The sequence below is a fragment of the Mustela nivalis genome (assembly GCF_964662115.1).
Source record: "Mustela nivalis genome assembly, chromosome: 3".
Taxonomy (NCBI): domain Eukaryota; kingdom Metazoa; phylum Chordata; class Mammalia; order Carnivora; family Mustelidae; genus Mustela; species Mustela nivalis.
In genome coordinates, this window is record NC_139022.1 from 118593187 (window position 1) to 118610840 (window position 17654).

The 17654-nt window shown below is 45.9% G+C and overlaps 1 long non-coding RNA gene across 1 annotated transcript; it reads left to right on the top strand.

The window, feature by feature from the left end:
- The first annotated feature begins 1132 nt into the window (after positions 1-1132).
- On the top strand, positions 1133-17134 carry LOC309860902. The gene is made up of 4 exons (XR_014309695.1): positions 1133-1242; positions 10023-10132; positions 14589-14748; positions 16665-17134. It is a non-coding gene; the product is annotated as an uncharacterized lncRNA (long non-coding RNA).
- Positions 17135-17654: the final 520 nt, after the last annotated feature.

Genomic DNA, 17654 nt, shown 5'->3' on the forward strand with positions numbered 1-17654 from the left:
GCGGCAGATAAAAGCAGATTTTATGACCATCCAATCAGAGAAAGCTGCATTTTATTCAAGCAGGTGAGACTGGAAGCCTTTCAGCTTTCTCTTCTAAAACCTGGGGGAAGCACTTAGATGTCGAGGCCAATTCATCAGGCTTTAGGAGGCTTTTTTATTAGTCACTTACAGCAAACATTTTCCCCTTTACAGATGGTTACCTAATGCAACAAAAGTCCCCATCTAGGCTCAATGCCAGGCTGAGCCCTGGAAAGCAAGGGCAGGATGTGAATGACAGCATCTCATTCTGAATCAAGAATGAGAGAATTCACAAAGGCACCAGGGTAAGTCAAAGGAGACAGAGACCTTCCAACAAATGGTCCTGGAACAATTAGATGCCCATATGGGAAAAATGAACATGAACACTTAGCCCATGGCACATACAAAAGTCAACTCAAAATTAATCATAGATTTCAATGCAAAGCCTAAAACCCTAAAACATCTAGAAGAAAACTAGAGAAAATTTTTGTGACCTTGGTTTAGATGATTTTTACAGAAGGACAGAAAAAGCAAAAGCCATAGGAGAAAAAAATATTGATAACATGGACTATATTAAAATTAAAAACCTCTGCTCTTCAGAAAGCACTGTTAAGAAAATGAAAAGACAAGCCACAGACTGGGAAGAAGGATTTGTAAAACGCTTCTCTGATAATTGTCTGTGTCCAGAACGCATCAAGAACTCCTACCACTCAGTGATGGAGAGATAATCACTATTCAAAAATGGGTAAAAGAATTTAACAGACACTTATTTAAAGTAAAGATCCAGATGGCAAATAAGCACATGAAGCAATGCTCACCATCATTAGCCATGACCTAAACTCAAATTAAAACCACAAGGATATACCTCTGCACACTTATTAGAATGGATGGTAAAAGCAAACAAACAAACAAACAAGAAAACCCCATCAATATTGCTATGGTCTAAATGTTTGTGTGCCCCCCCCCCTATTCATATGTTGAAACCCTAACCCTCAAAGGTGATGGTATTAGTGGGTGGGGTCTTTGGGGTGTGATTAGGTCATAAAGGTGAGGTCCTCAGGAATAGGATTCTTGAGAGCTCTCCTACAGAGCTTCTTTGGGAACCCTCCACCTTGTGAGATCTCTCCACCTTCTTCAGGAACCCTCTACCTTGTGAGGAGGAATCCACCCAGAAGAGAGGGCTCTCGCTCGACTAGGCTGGTCCCCGATCTCGAGCTTCTAGCAGTAAGTTTCTGTTGTTTATGAGCCTCCCAGTCAGGGGTCCTTGCTTCTAGCAGCCCAAACAGACAAAGACAAACACCTTGTAAGAATGCAGAGCGATTGCAGCTGGAATACATCTCTGGCAGGCATGAAAATGGTCCTTCCACCCACTCCGGGAAAACGACTGGCCATCTTTTATAGTCGCACATCAATTGTATGACCTAGCAATTTTACTCTAGACGTTTACCCAAGAAAAATGCTATGTCCACAGAAGACCTGTATACAGATGTGCAGAGCAGTTCTATTCATACACATGAAAAACTAGCAACAACAAATATCCTTCAGCTGATGAAGAAATATCTCTCCAGTGAGATTCTATTAAGCTATCAAAGGGAATCAGCTACTGATATACGCAATAGCATGAATAAGTCTCAAATCACATTATGCTAATTGGAGGAAGCCAAACACAAAAGGCTACACAAGGTATGATTTCACTTATACGTTATTCGGAGAAAAAAAACAACACTACGGGGACAGAAATAGGCTGAGTGGACAGGAGCAGGAGCAGGGGAGAGGAGAGAGTCCCTTTGACTACAAAGGGACACTAAGGAACTTTCTAGAGTGATGGAAATATTTTATCCCTGGGGCTGTGGCGGTGGTTATAGGATTCTAAACCTTTGTCGAGATGCACCGCATTGGCATCCCCAAGAAGGATAAATGTTACTCTTTGTTTTTTGTTTTTTAAGATTTTTTTTTAAATTTATTTGATAGAGATCACAAGTAGGCAGAGAGGCAGGCAGAGAGAGAAGGGGGCAAAGCAGGCTCCCCACCTAGCAGAGAGCCCGATGAGGGGCTCGATCCCAGGGCCCTGAGATCATGACCTGGGCTGAAGGCAGAGGCTTAACCCACTGAGCCACCCAGGCGCCCCAAATGTTACTCTTTGTAAATTAAATCTCGATAAATCTGACTTTGAATAAAAAGAAAGAAAGAATTCAAATCCTACTCTTCCCCGCCCCCGCCCTCAATAACAACATGTTAAAGTGCTAATGGAGATGAAAATAACAACATTGGCACAATTATTCCAATTGTGGAAATTTATGCTGTAGCCCATGCATTTAATAGCGAGCATCATAGGCCTGTATTCTCCAGAGCACAAAGCCGCCGAAATTGGATAATCTTTCCCTTATCTTGTTTCTATCATGATAAAAAAAAAAAGGCTTTCATTTCCCAAAACATCTTTTTCTTTCTGGAATAAGATAATATTTTATTTCTTTGTATCCTGTTTCAATCCACAAAGGAATAGAGGCAGCTTACACGAATGCTTTCAATAAACGAGAGGTCATAAATAAAAAACTGGGGCCAAAGAAAATATGCATCTCATGAGAAAGTCGAGAACAGCAAGGAAGCTGGGGCGTGGATATGTAAGTCGTGAGCTTCCCCCCACATAGTCATGTAGCCATGAGTTTCCCCATGGCCATAGGAGATGGGGGCGGAGGGTGGGAAAATTAATTAGCCAAATAATTTATTGGGCACAGGAGCAGAAACCCTTGAGTCCCACCATGGAAGAAAATGTTATCAAGACCAAACACTGAAGGTATCCCAGCAGCTTCCTCCATTTCTACCTGGCTCTGGCCTGGGAGAAATGTAACGCAGCTGGTTAACCCACCTGGAAAAAAACATGGTTTCAGATAAACTTCTCCAGCTCTGGGGCCTTGCCTCTGGGTCACCCCGTTGCCATTCAGGTGGCTTCCTTCTCTCTGGCCTCTTCCTTCCCTCGCTCCTAGAAGAGAAGCAGCATAGGATGTCGTTTTTGGAACATCGGTGAGGTCCAGAGCTGACACCCAAGAAAGAATTCTTGAGATGTCTTTGGTGCGAAAAACATGATTTTATTAAAGCACCGGGACAGAAGCCGTGGGCAGAAAGAGCTGCTGCTCGGCGGTTGTGGGCGAATGGCTGATTCTATACTTGGGAGTCAGGGTAGGTAAGGAAAAAGGGAGGTATCAAAAAGGACTTTTCAAATGCTGAAGAAGATTTGGGAGATACTGGAGTCCTTGCTATTGTCAAGCTAAGGTCATTTTCCCCTCTAGTAAGGCAGTGACATTAAGATAATTGGGAGCTTCCTGGGGGAATGATACACTCTGCCCTGCCTCAAGTATTTGTCAATGGGCTGCAGGTTATAATGACATTTTATATTGTTTACTTTCTCTTCTGCCTCTGTTTCCAACAACACTCCTGGAAGGGAGGGTGATGTTAGGGCTCCAGGAAATTGAGTTATGGGTCTCTGGAAGCTAGGCTATTGATCAGAATGCTTTTTCCTGGTAAATCACGAAGACATTGGTAAACAGATGGAGGCTCATGTCTTGCAGGACAGTGATCTCTATCAGTTATCCATTTGTTTTTGTCTTCCCTTAGTTTTAGGGCAGCGAGGCGTACCTGAGGGGTGTCCTACAGATTCCACCTGGGAGTGGAGGGGGTGGGGAGGCCACGGGGAGTCAGGCTGTGCTTTGTCCTCGGCTCGCCTTCCACTCCTCATCAGCATAGACTCCAGAAAGATCCCTGGCAAAGAAACAGACTGAGTTCTGGGTCTCAGTCCTCGTCTGGACACTGACTGGTTGACCATGGATTTGTGCTGGATTTGTGCCTCGGTCTTCATCTGTATAATGGACAGACCTGATTTAGAAGCCCCACACAACTGTTATGAGAATTTGTTAACAGCTAGGAAAATATTTCATAAACCGTGTGACCAATGACTCCTGTTACGGGTTGAATTGTGTCCCCTAAAAGAATGTTGAAGTCCTAACTGGCTCTATCTGTGAATGTCACCTCATCAGGAATAAGGTCTTTGCAGATGGTCAAGGTAAGCTGAGCTCTTTAGGATAGGCAAAAATCCCCTATGATAGATGTCCTTATAAGGAGAAATTTAGACACACAAGTGGGAGATGGTGTGAGGCTGCAGGAGAATGCCACCTACAAGGCAAGGATGCCCAAAACTACCAGAATCTAGGAGACAAGAGAACTGACCAGATTCTCCCTCACAGCCCATAGAGGGAACTGACCCTAACAACACCTTGATCTTGGACTTCTAGCCTCCAGAACCCTGAGACTAGAAATTTCTGTTATTGAAGCCACCCAGTTTATGGTATTTTTTTACAGCAGACTGTGGACGTTACTATGGTCGTGATGAGGGAGCAGAAGGCTAGCTGAGGACAAAGCACAAAGGGAAATCCTGTACCCCTTCCCCCCACTTCTGGGTGGGACCTGTGTGACATTCTTCAAGGGATCTCCCAACCCTCTTAATGTTAATACATTGCTAGAGGAGAAAACAACCTTACCTTGACAATGGCAAGGCCTCCGTTATCTAAATACCTAAGTAACAAGCACCCTCTGAAACTCCCTGAATGGAGGAAAGGCACTGAGATCTCAGCTCTCACTCCCCCAAATGGAATTTCTGGCTCCCTCTTACAGGCTAAACTGCTAAGAAGAAGCCCCCTCCATGCCTTCCTCTGACTTGTGCTGACATAGGACTTGTCTCCCTTGGGTATAGAAGAGGCTTTGTTCCTTTGGTCACTTTCTCCAATGACCTTGTGGCCATCCCTTGCTCTTCAGATAGTGGGACCGGAGCCCAGACATCTCCTGTGTCTCATACAGTACGTGATCTGTGCAGGTAGGCATCCCCGCAGGGTCTCTGTCAAGCAATCAGGAGTCAGTCTTGGTCAGTCTCATTCATCTGTTGCTGGACTCCTGAAGACTGAACCCCTGGGGGGCATAAATGGAGGCAACCTTCCCTGACCACCCACACCTCCCACACCAGCTCTCATTCTGATTAGATCTGGTGTACTTGTTTTTCTTTGGCTGCTGTCACAAATGACGACAAACTTAGTCTCCCACGCTTCTGCAGTCCCAAAGTCCAACATGAGTTTCATTGAGATAAAATCAAAATGTCAATGGGTATGCACTCCCTCTGGGGACTCTAAGGGAGAATCTGGTTTTTGCTTCTTCCAGCTACAGAAGGCCGATGCCTTCCTTGGCTTCCAGCCGCTCGTCCCAGTCTTCTGGGCAAGCATCTTCAAATCCTACTTCATGGTCACATCGTCTTCTCCTCTTTGGCCTCAAATCTCCCTCTGCCGCTCTTTTATAAGGAAATATTCCATTGTATTTAAAGCCCACATGGATAATCCAGGATCATGTCCCCAGCCCAAGATCCTTAGTCCTATCACTTCTTTTGTCATACAATGTAAAGTTTTAGGGATCAGGTCTTGGATGTCATTGGGGTAGGGTTGTGTTTTGGCATACCATTCCTGACTTTGATTCTGTAACCCATCCTGGCCATGCCCATTTTGGTAAATGCAGTTGATGTATCAGAATCCATGAGCTCTATGGGATCCATCATGCTCAAGGTTGGGGTAGGGGTGGGTAGTCCTTGATGAAGCTATAGGGCAGGTAATCGAAAAGAACAAAATCAAGGAGGTACTAGGCTTGTCTGGCAGGTAGGTTAAGGTCAAAGATTTGCTCAAAGTCCAGCATTCACAGTCCAGAGAGAAAGAAGTTCAATTCTTTACCTTCATCTGTGCCTATGCAAGAGCCTATAATAGTTTCCAGAACCATAGAAACAGCATTGCCCACAGCCCTATGGCAACTTCCTTCTGGTTTGCACGAAATTACCTTTCCTAGAGCAGACAAAAAATTGGTTGTCTACTCAATGTTTATTTCCTCCTTTCTTTCCTTCTCAACAGAACCCAGATTTGCTTTAGGGACTCCCCTCCCCCATGCCAGGTAATGGGCTTTCCGGAGGCATCCACTGCACTTTAAGCTGTGGAGACTGGGTTCTGGAGGCAGGTCAGGTTGAGTCAGGTTACCACCAGTGAATGCTGGTCATGAGCATATGGCAGATTACTGGTCCGCTGGGACAGGAAGGAGCGTTTCCTATAGAATTTTGCAAAAATGGTTTCCTTGCTCTTCCGAAGAGACACAAAGAAGCCATGGACTCCTTTCTTCTCTGAACAGGGTTGTGAGTAGTCATGCCTGGAAGTGTTTTACCATTTAATGGGCATTTGGAGAACCAATGTAAGAACAAATTTCACTTACCGAAAGTGACAGAGTGAAGGGCAGAAAAATATGGGTCTTTAATTAGATAACTGAGCTACCGAATCAGCCAACCCCAAGAAAGCTACCTCACTTCCAGAGTTCTTATGAGGTGAGATATAAATTGCTTTATCATTTAATTTGAATGGGAGCCCAAAGTATCCTAAGTCACCTCCTGTCCAAGATCTGATAGTGCTTAGCCAAACCTGCTTTTCTTTCTAGCAACAGAAATAGAGGAATGGTCAGAGTTATACAGAGAAATTTATATTGGATTTTGAATCAGGGTCCATTTTTATGTAACAAATTAGAGAAAATTGCATTTACCAAAACTCCTCTTAGAAAGAAATCATTGTCTTAGCGGGAAAAATGGATTGATAAGTATTTGAGGTCACAGCAGAGAATGCAAAGCCTTTGAGCTTGGGCAGAACAGAGGAGAGGGTATTGTTTTTGTCCTGGAGGGTATCAAAGTGATAGAATAAGAAGGAAAGTGGAAGGAAGGGAGTGAGGAGATGGTTGAAAGAGCGGAGCCACATGCGGTCACACCTCTTGCTCGACAGTCCCCGCATCTCCCCACTCTGGTACAGCGTCCAAAGCCACTAAATGTGGACCACTTGTAGAAACCAGTGGCAAAGCTGACTGTGGTCTCCATAGGCTGCAATCCAGCAGGCAGGAAAGCAGGTGTATGAGGACAGAAAGTATCACAAGTAATTCCCTATGAGTTTCCCCCAGGTCACGAAGACACATTTGGTTCTCTAGGTCAGTCTTCTGCATGGCAGCTTCAGCAATAAGGAGCCCAAGACTATGTTGAGGGTCCCGTTACTAGTTACAGTACCATTCCTAACACCTGTGTCTCTCCCACAAACTGCACTGGGCGATCTTGCCCAACCACTCCCAAATTTTGGAGCCCCAGGCCCGCGGTGGACTTTGCTTTGAGTGCTGCAATCTTTGCTTTGAGGGCGGGGCTCCCCAACCCCTTTGAGAAAAGCATAACCTCAGACACCTCATCCTTCCAACAGGACTTTACTCTTTCCGCCTTGCTTGTGTCCTTTTTCTTTATTGCATGCAAGGCATCGCCGGTCCTCGACTTTTCAGCGTTTTTGGGGTTTGACTCCAGCCTTTCCATGGGAAATGCTTTCCTAGCAGAATTCCCCACCATGGGCATTCAGACCTTCCATTTGCATAAGTAAGCAGTCGTTTGTACAGATGAAATGAGCAGTTACATATGTGCAGATAGGTCCTAATAGGTACCGTATGCTCCAATTACCCATTTTCCCAGCCCCCTGGACTGATTGGTTATTAATGCAGCAGATGGAGCAATTTAGCACTAGCAAACTCCCCAAATGCCACCCTTCCCTCTTCTTCCCAGACCCACGGGCTTCTCCTGGCACCCTCCACTTCTTTGTCGCAGCAGAATCAACGCCACTGAGCAGTATCCAACACATGCCCTTAGTTCCGCTGACAGTTCAATTGCATTTTTTTTTTTTTTTAATGAGGTTGCCACTCAGCAAACCCAGCAGGCCTTCGCTGTCAAAAAGATTCTCAACTGAAAAAAGCTGGGTTTTTCAACTGTATCCTGGGTAAAAGCTGGCCTGTTTGGACTTCTTTGGGCTGGAAGTCTTCAAAGTATCTGAAGGTCAGGGCTACGGATGCCTGAGGTTTGCTGAGATGACCCAGAGTTCTGCCAAGATCCCGGGTCCTTTTGGGGCATCTTGGACAGACTGAGGACGGTCGGCACACTCCTGTCAGACCAACAAAGACTCGGAACCCCTCAGAGGTGGAGGCAAACAGGAAATCATTCAGGCCCGCAGGTCGCATGCTGATTTCCTTGACACCCTGAGAGTCCCGGAGATACCTGTGAGTGAGGAGAAGCCTGAGCGGTAGAGAACCTGCCCTTTGCGATCCTGCATTAACCAGACCTGCTCTGTATTTACTTGGCACACTTTATCTTTATTGGGTTTATTTGTATGGCTAGAAAATCCCGCCTCCAAAGTCAGTTGGAAAACCCAACAGGTTATTGGTTTCAGACCTGGGTCTCTAAAATCTCTTCAGTTCTTGATGGGATGGGGGGCAGGAGAGGTGGTTGAACAGAAGCTATTTTTAAGTATTTTACAAAGCTTAATAGCACTTCTCCATTCACTGACTGCTCCCTGAAATGTCAGGCAGCGATCTCATCCACCTCCAGCTCCAACCACCGCCTTCACAGCCGTGACTCACAGGCTCCTGCCTCTAGCACAGACCCCTTTTCCAGAATCCGGGTCTGAATCCAAGCTTGTCCACACTGCCTCTCCTCTCGACACTCTCAAGGCATTCCAACTCAGCTGTCTTTTCCCTGTTACTCATGGGTCCCCGCCCCCCAACCATGGATTCTTTTCAGACATTCTCTTCTCTGCACAAGGCAATTTCCTCTATTGAGCTACATACAACAGAACCCTACAAATCCCTCTTGGCAACACTGTCTCCCTTTCTTTGCATATCTAGCTGATCACCAGCTGCTGTCAATTGCCCTTCTGAACATCTTCATAAACCATTTACTCCTACCATCCCTTTGGACTTCACCGTAATCCAAAAATCACTCAAAGAAGCAAAGTTTCTTACCTGCTCTCCACTTCCATCAATGTTTTCACATTTTCCAATGAAGAACACAGTCCTTACCAGGGCTCAAGGCCTTATAAGGCCAGGCCCCAGCCTCAACTCTCACCACATGGCCCCTTGCTGCTGTGTTCCAGCCGCTCTGCCTTTTTATCAGTTCCCTGTACACAACAGGCTCCCTTCCACCACAGGGCTTTTGCACATGCATTTTGCCCTCTGCCTGGAATAGTTTTTTCTCCCTTTTCTATCTAAGCCTTCTTCCTCAGGTCTCTGGTTTCTAGCCCCTCTTAATTTGTGTGTCCCGCCTGTGCCACACTTGTGGCAAGATAGTTTATGGGCTATTAGATAAATCCCTAACTCTGCTCCATCTCTCACTGGGCTTGAACCCTCTGCTTTCCGAGGGTGTCACCTGGTCTCTGCAGCCTCCGTGGGTCTGGGCTGCTCTAGCACTGAGGCACTCCCCACTACAGCAGGCACCACAGAGGACGTGAGGGAGGAACGTGGCCAGCTTAGATGTGGAGACCCCAGCAACTGCAGCCCCGGCTTTTCAGATGTGGAGACAGTGCTAGGTGTTGCTGAGGCAGCAGCCGCTGGGACCGAAGCCAAGTAGCCCTGTCCAGAGGCAGGTGGGGCCTTGGTTGGGATTGCTTCCTGTGAGGGTTAATTTTACGTGTCAACTTGACTAGGCTAAGAGATGCCCAGACAGTCAACAAAACATCATTTCTCCGTGTATCTGTGAAGTTGTTTCAGGAAGATGTTAGCGTCTGAGTTGGTAACGAAGGAGATGGCCCTCACCAGTGTGCATGGCTATCATCCAGTTCACTGCGGGTCTGAATAGAAGAAAAAGACAGAGGGAGGGCAAATTTGCTCTCGGCCTGAGCTTCGTCATCCATCTCCCCCTGCCCTCAGATATCCGTGCTCCGGGCTCTCAGACCTTCAGACGCAGACTGGGACTCCACCACTGGCTTCCCGGGGCCTCCAGCTTACAGGTCATAGAACTTCTCAGCCTCCATAACTGTGTGAACTGGCTCCTCACAGAAAATCTCTTTCTATCTATGTCTATCCTATTGGTTCTGTTTCTCTGGGAAACCCTGAAAGACACACTTCATATTATATAATTATTCTCTTCTTAGCTCTGATATAATGGCAGGCATGGGGAAGGGCAGTGAAGTTTGGACTCCCGGCTGCCATGTCATTGAAGGTCTGAGACTCCTCCTTCACCTGCAGAATGGGGACAACTGTGGTAAGACCATCATTCAAGCTTTTTGGGGGGGCAGTAGGCAGGCAGGAACGCATGGGCAATTCTAGAAGGTTGCAGGGAGCGGCTTAATGCTGCTACTGCATAGACGATGAAATAATCTTGAAACCCACACCGTCCTTAAAAAATATACATGACGTGTACATTCTAGCCCATCATGTATCGTGTTTTCTTAATCATTGAAAATTTCCCTGGACATAATTTAAAAAAATGTTTTAAGAAGAGCTTTATCCAGCAAATGTATATATCCATCCTCTAAAACACCATCAGAATCCCCTGATGGGTGGCTGAGCATCGCAGTTTAAAAAGCACAGCTCAGGACAAGAGACAATGAGAGAAACAACTACTATTGATTGAATTCACATTAGGTGTTTCACTTGCATTTTCTCATTTGACTATTTCAAAGGCATCATGACATAGGGATTACTTCCCCTATTCTGCAGATGAGAACATCAGGGCTCAGGGAGATTAAATGCCCAACCCAACCAACAATGAGAATTTGAATCCAGTTCATCATATGTGAAGGTCAGATTTTTACCCACCAGATTGTGGGGCTTCCCGATGGTTATGGAGCACCTGGCCCGGTGCCTGGTCACAGCAGGGACTGAGACCGTTCCCACGGTGGCCACCCCATGGCATGCGGTAGTCAGCCGGCTTCCCCGGGACGAGGAAAGCCACACCCTCTGGACAGGTGAGCAGGGCTGACTCTAGGCAGAGATATGACTAGATAATTTTGCCTCTCACTCATCAGTAGAACCTTAAATCTCTCTCTTTCTCTCTGCCTCCCCCTGGATCAGTTAGCTTTGAATCTGCCAATTATTCCCCAAAGCTATCAAGCTGTTACCATTGAACGGGGAGCCAGGGAACATTATGGTCGGTATCTATTCTGCATTTCCCGGATCAAGAGCTCCGAAGACAGAGTGGGCAGCGGCCAAGTCAGAAGCTGTTTTGCCCATCAAGGATGCACTCATGGCCTTGGGAATTTAAATAGCCCCTTTTGGGGCGCCTGGGTGGCTCAGTGAGTTAAAGCCTCTGCCTTCAGCTCAGGTCATGATCCCAGGGTCCTGGGATCATCGAGCCCTGAGTCGGGCTCTCTGCTCAGCGGGGAGCCTGCTTCCCTTCCTCTCTCTGCCTGCCCCTCTGCCTACTTGTGATCTCTGTCTGTCAAATAAATAAATAAAATCTTTTAAAAAAATAAAATAAATAACCCCTTTAAAGGAAAATGTTATGGAAGCTCTATCTCCAAGGGGAAAAGAATAAAATATAGAAAATTGAGTTTCTGGGCGCCTGGGTGGCTCAGTGGGTTAAGCCGCTGCCTTCGGCTCAGGTCATGATCTCAGGGTCCTGGGATCGAGTCCGGCATCGGGCTCTCTGCTCGGCAGGGAGCCTGCTTCCCTTCCTCTCTCTCTACCTGCCTCTCCGTCTACTTGTGATTTCTCTCTGTCAAATAAATAAATAAAATCTTTAAAAAAAAAAAAAAGGAAAAAAGAAAATTGAGTTTCTGAGTGGAAAAATACTAAACCCAAAAGACTCTGCTATTCTTCCATTAAGTTGTAAAGATTAGAGTCTGAATGTGGTAATAATTACTTTTTTAAAATACTCTCTCCTTAAGCAATCTCTCAATTATAACTACCTTGTGTGTGATGATAGTTGTACGCAGTCATGTCCATCCGTCCATCCATCTACACAACCACTAGTAAATAGAAGGCAAGTGTGTCAAGCAGTACCCATTCTCTGACTTCCACCAACAAGACAATGAGGACGGTGCTACACTGCCCCCAGCTCTGGCCTCATTGAGGACACCCTGAGAACGAACAAAGCCACCTCAGCGTGTGAACAACCCTAAAGTTGTCACCTCTCCCTCCCCCACGCCCATCTCCCTCCTCCAACAGTGTGGGTAGTGGCTGTACCACCTAGAGTGAGTGGATCTGGTTTGGACACAAGTACAAATCCCAAGAAGTTCTACACATACCACATCTCTGCTGATGTGGTGAAACTCCTCCTTCTAACCTGGTGAGGAAGGAAGGTAGAATTGGATGATCATGATTTTGCAGCCCCCAAGGAAAGAATGAATTTCGACATTAGTAATGAGAAGACATTAACCTCAGGAAAAGAGACAGTCGGATCTGAGCTGCTTCCTGAACACGGTTCCGGATACACAGTGGGGCTCCCAGAGCAGCAGTCCAGGCCTGTGAAGCTTCGGGAGCCAACCACCAACCGACAGGAAATACAGAGGACAGAGGAACTTGCTAAATGCCACCAAGGGAATGCAATTAGCAAAGATAATGGGAAACTTAAGATACCAAATGACCCCGTTCCTTTAGCAACAATAAATTGCACAATGACGTAGAAAGAATCTACAGTTTAAAAAGAGTCTTAGGAGACACACTAACTGATCACAGAGTGGATTTTATTTGGATCCTAATTCAAACAAATAAACTTAAAAAACATATAAAACAACTAGGAAGTACAAACACTGACTAGATAATTAATGATATGAAGAAATTACTGTTGGCTGCTCCCGGCTATGACAATGGTATTGCGATTTTATTACAAAAGGGGAGTTTTGTCCTAGAAACAGAGTAGGGTAGTGGTTGCCGGGGGAGGGGGGAGGGGGAAATGGGAAAATATTGGTCAAAGTGTACAAAGTTTCAGTTATGCAGAGTTAGTAAGTTCTAGAGATCTAATGTATATTTGAAATTGCTAAGAGGATAGATTTTAAATCTTCTTATCTCACACACACACACACACACACACACACACACACGGTGGACATGTAGAAGAAGTAGCTATGCTAAGTACTTGGGTTGTGGCAATCATTCACTGTATATCAAAATATCAAATTGTGTAGCTTATACACACTCAAGTTTTATGTCAGTAATATCTCAATAAAGCTGTTAAAATAAAATAGGAGTTTTTGCTTTTCGAGATACACACTGAAATATTTGCTGATGAAATGATAGGACGTTTGGGATTCACTTCAAAACCTCCAGGGTGGGGCGCCTAGATGGCTCAGTCGGTTAAGTGTCCACCTTTGGCTCAGGTCCTGATCCCAGAGTCCTGAGATCAAGTCCTGCATCCGGCTTCTTGCTCAGCAGGGAGCCTGCTTCTCCCTCTCTCTCTGCCTGCCATTTCCCTGCTTGCGAACTCTCTCTCTGATAAATAAATAAACAAAATCTTTAAGAAAATATGATTATCCGAGGTACAATTGGAAGGGAGTGTAGATGACAAAAGGTTGTTCATGACTGACGGTTGTTAGAGTTGGATATGTTGGAGTGGGACACACTGTTCTCTCTCTAGTTATTCATGCATTCTTGAAACAGACCGTAATTTTTTAAAACTGTGAAAAATAATGCCTTCAGCAAGAACCATTAACAAATACTTTGTCCAGCACCTGCCATGTGTTGTGCACTAGCGTAGGTGATTGAGATATGTCAGCAACAAAACAAGATTCCTGCCTTCCTGGAGCTCACATTCTGTGGGAGGTTGGGGGCGGGGGAAGAGGGACTATGAATTTGATTATTATGTTTAAAACCATCAGAGAAACTGTGAGCAGACTAAGCTGGGTTACGAGTTAGAGAGGGAGAGGTTGTCACTTGGAACCGAGTGGCAGGGGCACCTGTGTGAAGACCCTGCGGGAGATGAGGGAGTGAGCCCACGGCGGCCAGGAGGAAGGGCGTGCCTGGGACAGGTGACGGCCAAAGCGAAGGCGGGAGGCAGGCGTGTGTCTGCTGTGCTTGACCAACAGCAGGGAGACCAGCGTGGCTGGAGTGAGTTTGAAAAAGTATAAATCAGAGAGGCAGGGAGAGCAGGCGAAGATGGAGTAAGGCCCGTGTAAGACTTGGTTTTTACCCTGGAAGGCTGGCAGTAATGCAGAGCTCTGAGCAGAAGAGGGGCGCGATGGCACGACCTTTAGAGTCCCCTTGGCTGCTCTGCTGAGAATAGACTGTAGGGGTCAGAGGTGGTAGCAGCAAGCTCCGTTAGGAGGCTCCTAGCCTAGAGCGATGGTGGCTCAGACCAGGATGATGGCAGCGGAGGTGGACACGAATGCTTGAATAATGGTTATTTGAAAGCCGAACCTCCAGGAACGCATGCGCAGTGAAAGGAGTCTGGGGGTACTCCATGGTTTATAGCCGGAGCCGCTCGATGGATGAAGTTGTGCATCATGACATCTCAGGCAAGGGAGTTGACACAGACCTTGTGTTTCTCTTTCACGTCCAGCAAGTCCAGAATAAGCCATCCAGGGCCAGCAGGGTGGCTGCACCTTGGTCTTGGACGCAGACTATTTCCAGGTTTCTTCTGCACTAACCCCCAGGAACTGTGCTCAGCCTCATGGTCTGAAATGAAATTCAAGCCATCAGGTCCATATTCCAAATAGCGGGATGTGGAAGGAGGGAAAGGGGGGCAAATGGGTCATCTATGTTTTGAAAATATTTTCCAGAAGCTTCTATACAACTCCTTTGCTTCCATCCTACTGTCTGGAAGTTAGCTCCACTCCACATCTACCTCCTGAGATGCCAGGAATATAGCCTCTACTCCAGATATCCAACCAAAGACTGTAGGTTTTATCCCTGAAGAGGAGGGAGAGAACAGATACTAAGGTAAGCACACGCAGATTCTGCCACACCATCCATCTTGTTGCCCAGAGTGGAACCTCAGTCCTTCCTAGGGGTTCTTCCTCAAGTACTGTCAATACTACGTCCTCATTAGAATAGCCTGCTGCTCATCAGCTCAGGCTTCGGGGTCAAAGAAACCCAAATTTAAATCCCTGTTCTGCCCCTTACCAGCTATGAGAGTTTACACTTCTACTCCGTGATATTTTGCATAAACTTTTCCCAGACTTAGAATGCCCCTTATCCTTACTTCTCAGGTAGCGTACTCCTAGTCATGCCTCAAAACCCAATCCCAATGGCCCCGCTTTAGGGAAGCCTTCCTTGACTTTGTCAGAGTGCCATGAATCCACTTTCCTTACTTCCTGGGATAGTTATGTGCCAGTGACTGAAGTTTGGGAAAACTACGTTATCTCATTTAACATTTATGATAACCCTGCTCTCCTCCATTTTATAAAGGCAGACAGTGAAGCCCAGAGAGGTAAAAGGCAGAGTTTACACTTGACTTCAGAGACCCTGATCTTTCTGTTAGTCCCCAGTCCTAGGACGCACACCCTCTGTGTCTTACTCTAGTGAGTGAGCCTGGTTGTGCAGACCCATTCCCTGGGAACCAGGGTATGTCAACAGTCTCCCCTCCCCACCCCCCCCAGCAGTGGGCTGAAGATCCCCTGCCTGCTGGGGAGTGCGTCTGTACCTCACTCTTCCCTACATACTAGGTCTAATTCATTTCTGTATGCCCAGCACACAATTAGCATTCAGAAAATGTTTCTTATATCTCAACTGTTTCCAAATATTTAAATGTCCGCATGTGTAAGAATTAAATAAATGGTAGCTATTGCTATCATTGTAATTACTGTTATTATTACAAGCATTTTGCTGTCATGGGTACAAAATTTATGTGGTTGCCTGACTCTCCATCCATATGTTTGTAAAACAAGTCAGCAGAGTGAAAATTCACCAAAGAAAACCCAAACAGAGAAAGGTCTTTGGAAAGTGGCCACCATAAGGAGCGGTGTTTTTAGGGGGGCTGACCACCCTGCCACAGCTAAGCGGGCCTTCATCTCTCAGCACACGGAGCCTGCAGCATTATCCAGGCACGTTTGATAAAACTTCTGTCTTCTTTCCAAAGCCTTAAATCAGAAAGAAATTTGCTTGCAGCATCAACTCTGAGTCTTAAAAAAGCAGCGCATTAGCATCAACAATGGGATTAATTAGGCTTCCCTGGAAACTGTTCAAACAAAGGATTGTGCAGTTCCCTAAGAAGGTCAGGCTTTTCGTTCTTTTCTGCAGCGGGCCCGCTCTGTGAGGGCCTGCTGTTCTGGGGTCTCGTGCCATCCCCGTAACTGGTTCCCAAGCTTTCTCATGGAGGTAGCCTGTGCCCTAGGACCGGGGGAGGGGCTAATGGAAAGATCCAGGTGTCTGAGGTCTAACATAAGCCGTGTCTTTCACCTCTGAGGGCTTCATTGTCCTGCTTTGTAAAATGGGTGTGATATTCTCCACAGAAGACGAGGGCTGCCGTCAAAGCTGAAAGAAGCAGTATGGTTTCCCCAAACCTCAGTCATTAGCTCGCAGCTGTCCTAATCTTGCCAACATGCTGTACCTCTTTCGATGCTACTGACCGAATATTTCCTTTTAATCAATATATTTTAGGAGGAAAGACTATAGTCTTACTTTAAGTAGAAAAAAAACAAAACAGGATTTTTAAATTACACAACCCAAAACAGTTAAAGAAAAATTTTTTTAAATTCACATACCACCAAAAATTACCATATTAACCAGCAGGGTATTATTTGAGCCAAGCTCTGGGAAAGGCGGTAATATTTGCTGTGGGAGAGGAAAATCCCCGGGGGGCACAGACGGGTGAGTCTTTGTATACTTTGACAATTCTCTCCTGTCTCCTTCCTCAGCCTATGTCCTCCCACCAGTCTCCCCACTGGCTCTGAGCAGAGCTGTTTCCTCACCAACTTAGAAGTTCCTTCTGCCTGAGAAGCTGACGTCTGTGTAGCCTGCAAGGGTGATGTGGAGAGGGACACATCCTCTCCTTCCTGGATCCCCAAGCGTCACGGGAGGCACCCGAACCACCATCCCAGATTTGTTTCGGACACGCGCACCCTGTCTTGTGAATCAAAGTGGCCCCCGAAGGGAGCCAATTGATTTCTTTTTCCCAGTGTTTTTCCAAGTGCTCCAAGTGAACTAGAGTACCTTTTCCTTTGAAATTCCTATATTTAGCCTACTGGAATGCTATTTTGTTTTTCAAAGAATGTATCATCTAATTTGAGCTTTTTTCATTGCACATGACAGGAAAATCCTTGTTCGATGTATTTAAATAAATAATAAGAATTTATTGGCTCACATAGCTAAATAGTCTGGAGGCTTCAGGCCCGGCTTGATCCAGGGCCAAAATTATGTGACTAGAATAAACTTCTCTGTCCGTTTATTAGCTCTGTTTTCTTCAATGTGGCTTCCTTCTCTGCAAACTGTCCCAGTGTGGTCATAAATAACAAATGTGAGTTCCCAGGGCTCAGACATCCAAATATAAAGCCGACAGAAATATGTGAGCCTCACTGAGGCAGTCTTCTCAGCAAATTCTGGAATCTGTTCTGATTGGAAATTTTAGGGTACATGCTGACGCCCAACTCAAGCAATTCCCATCACAAGGGGTCATACACTTTGATTACTCAGTCCCGGGTCAGTCAACTCCTTCAGAGAGAGACAGGCTGAATGTGGTGCTGGAGGTGGCCCACCAGAGGGAAATTGGGGCATGGCTACAAGCAGAGTGAAGGGATGTGGAGCAGAAACCACACATATTCAGGCCTATCAGTATTATGTTCAACTTCTTCAAATAGAAAAGCAAAACAAAAAAAAAGGCTTTAAAAAGAAATACAGTTCTCTCACAT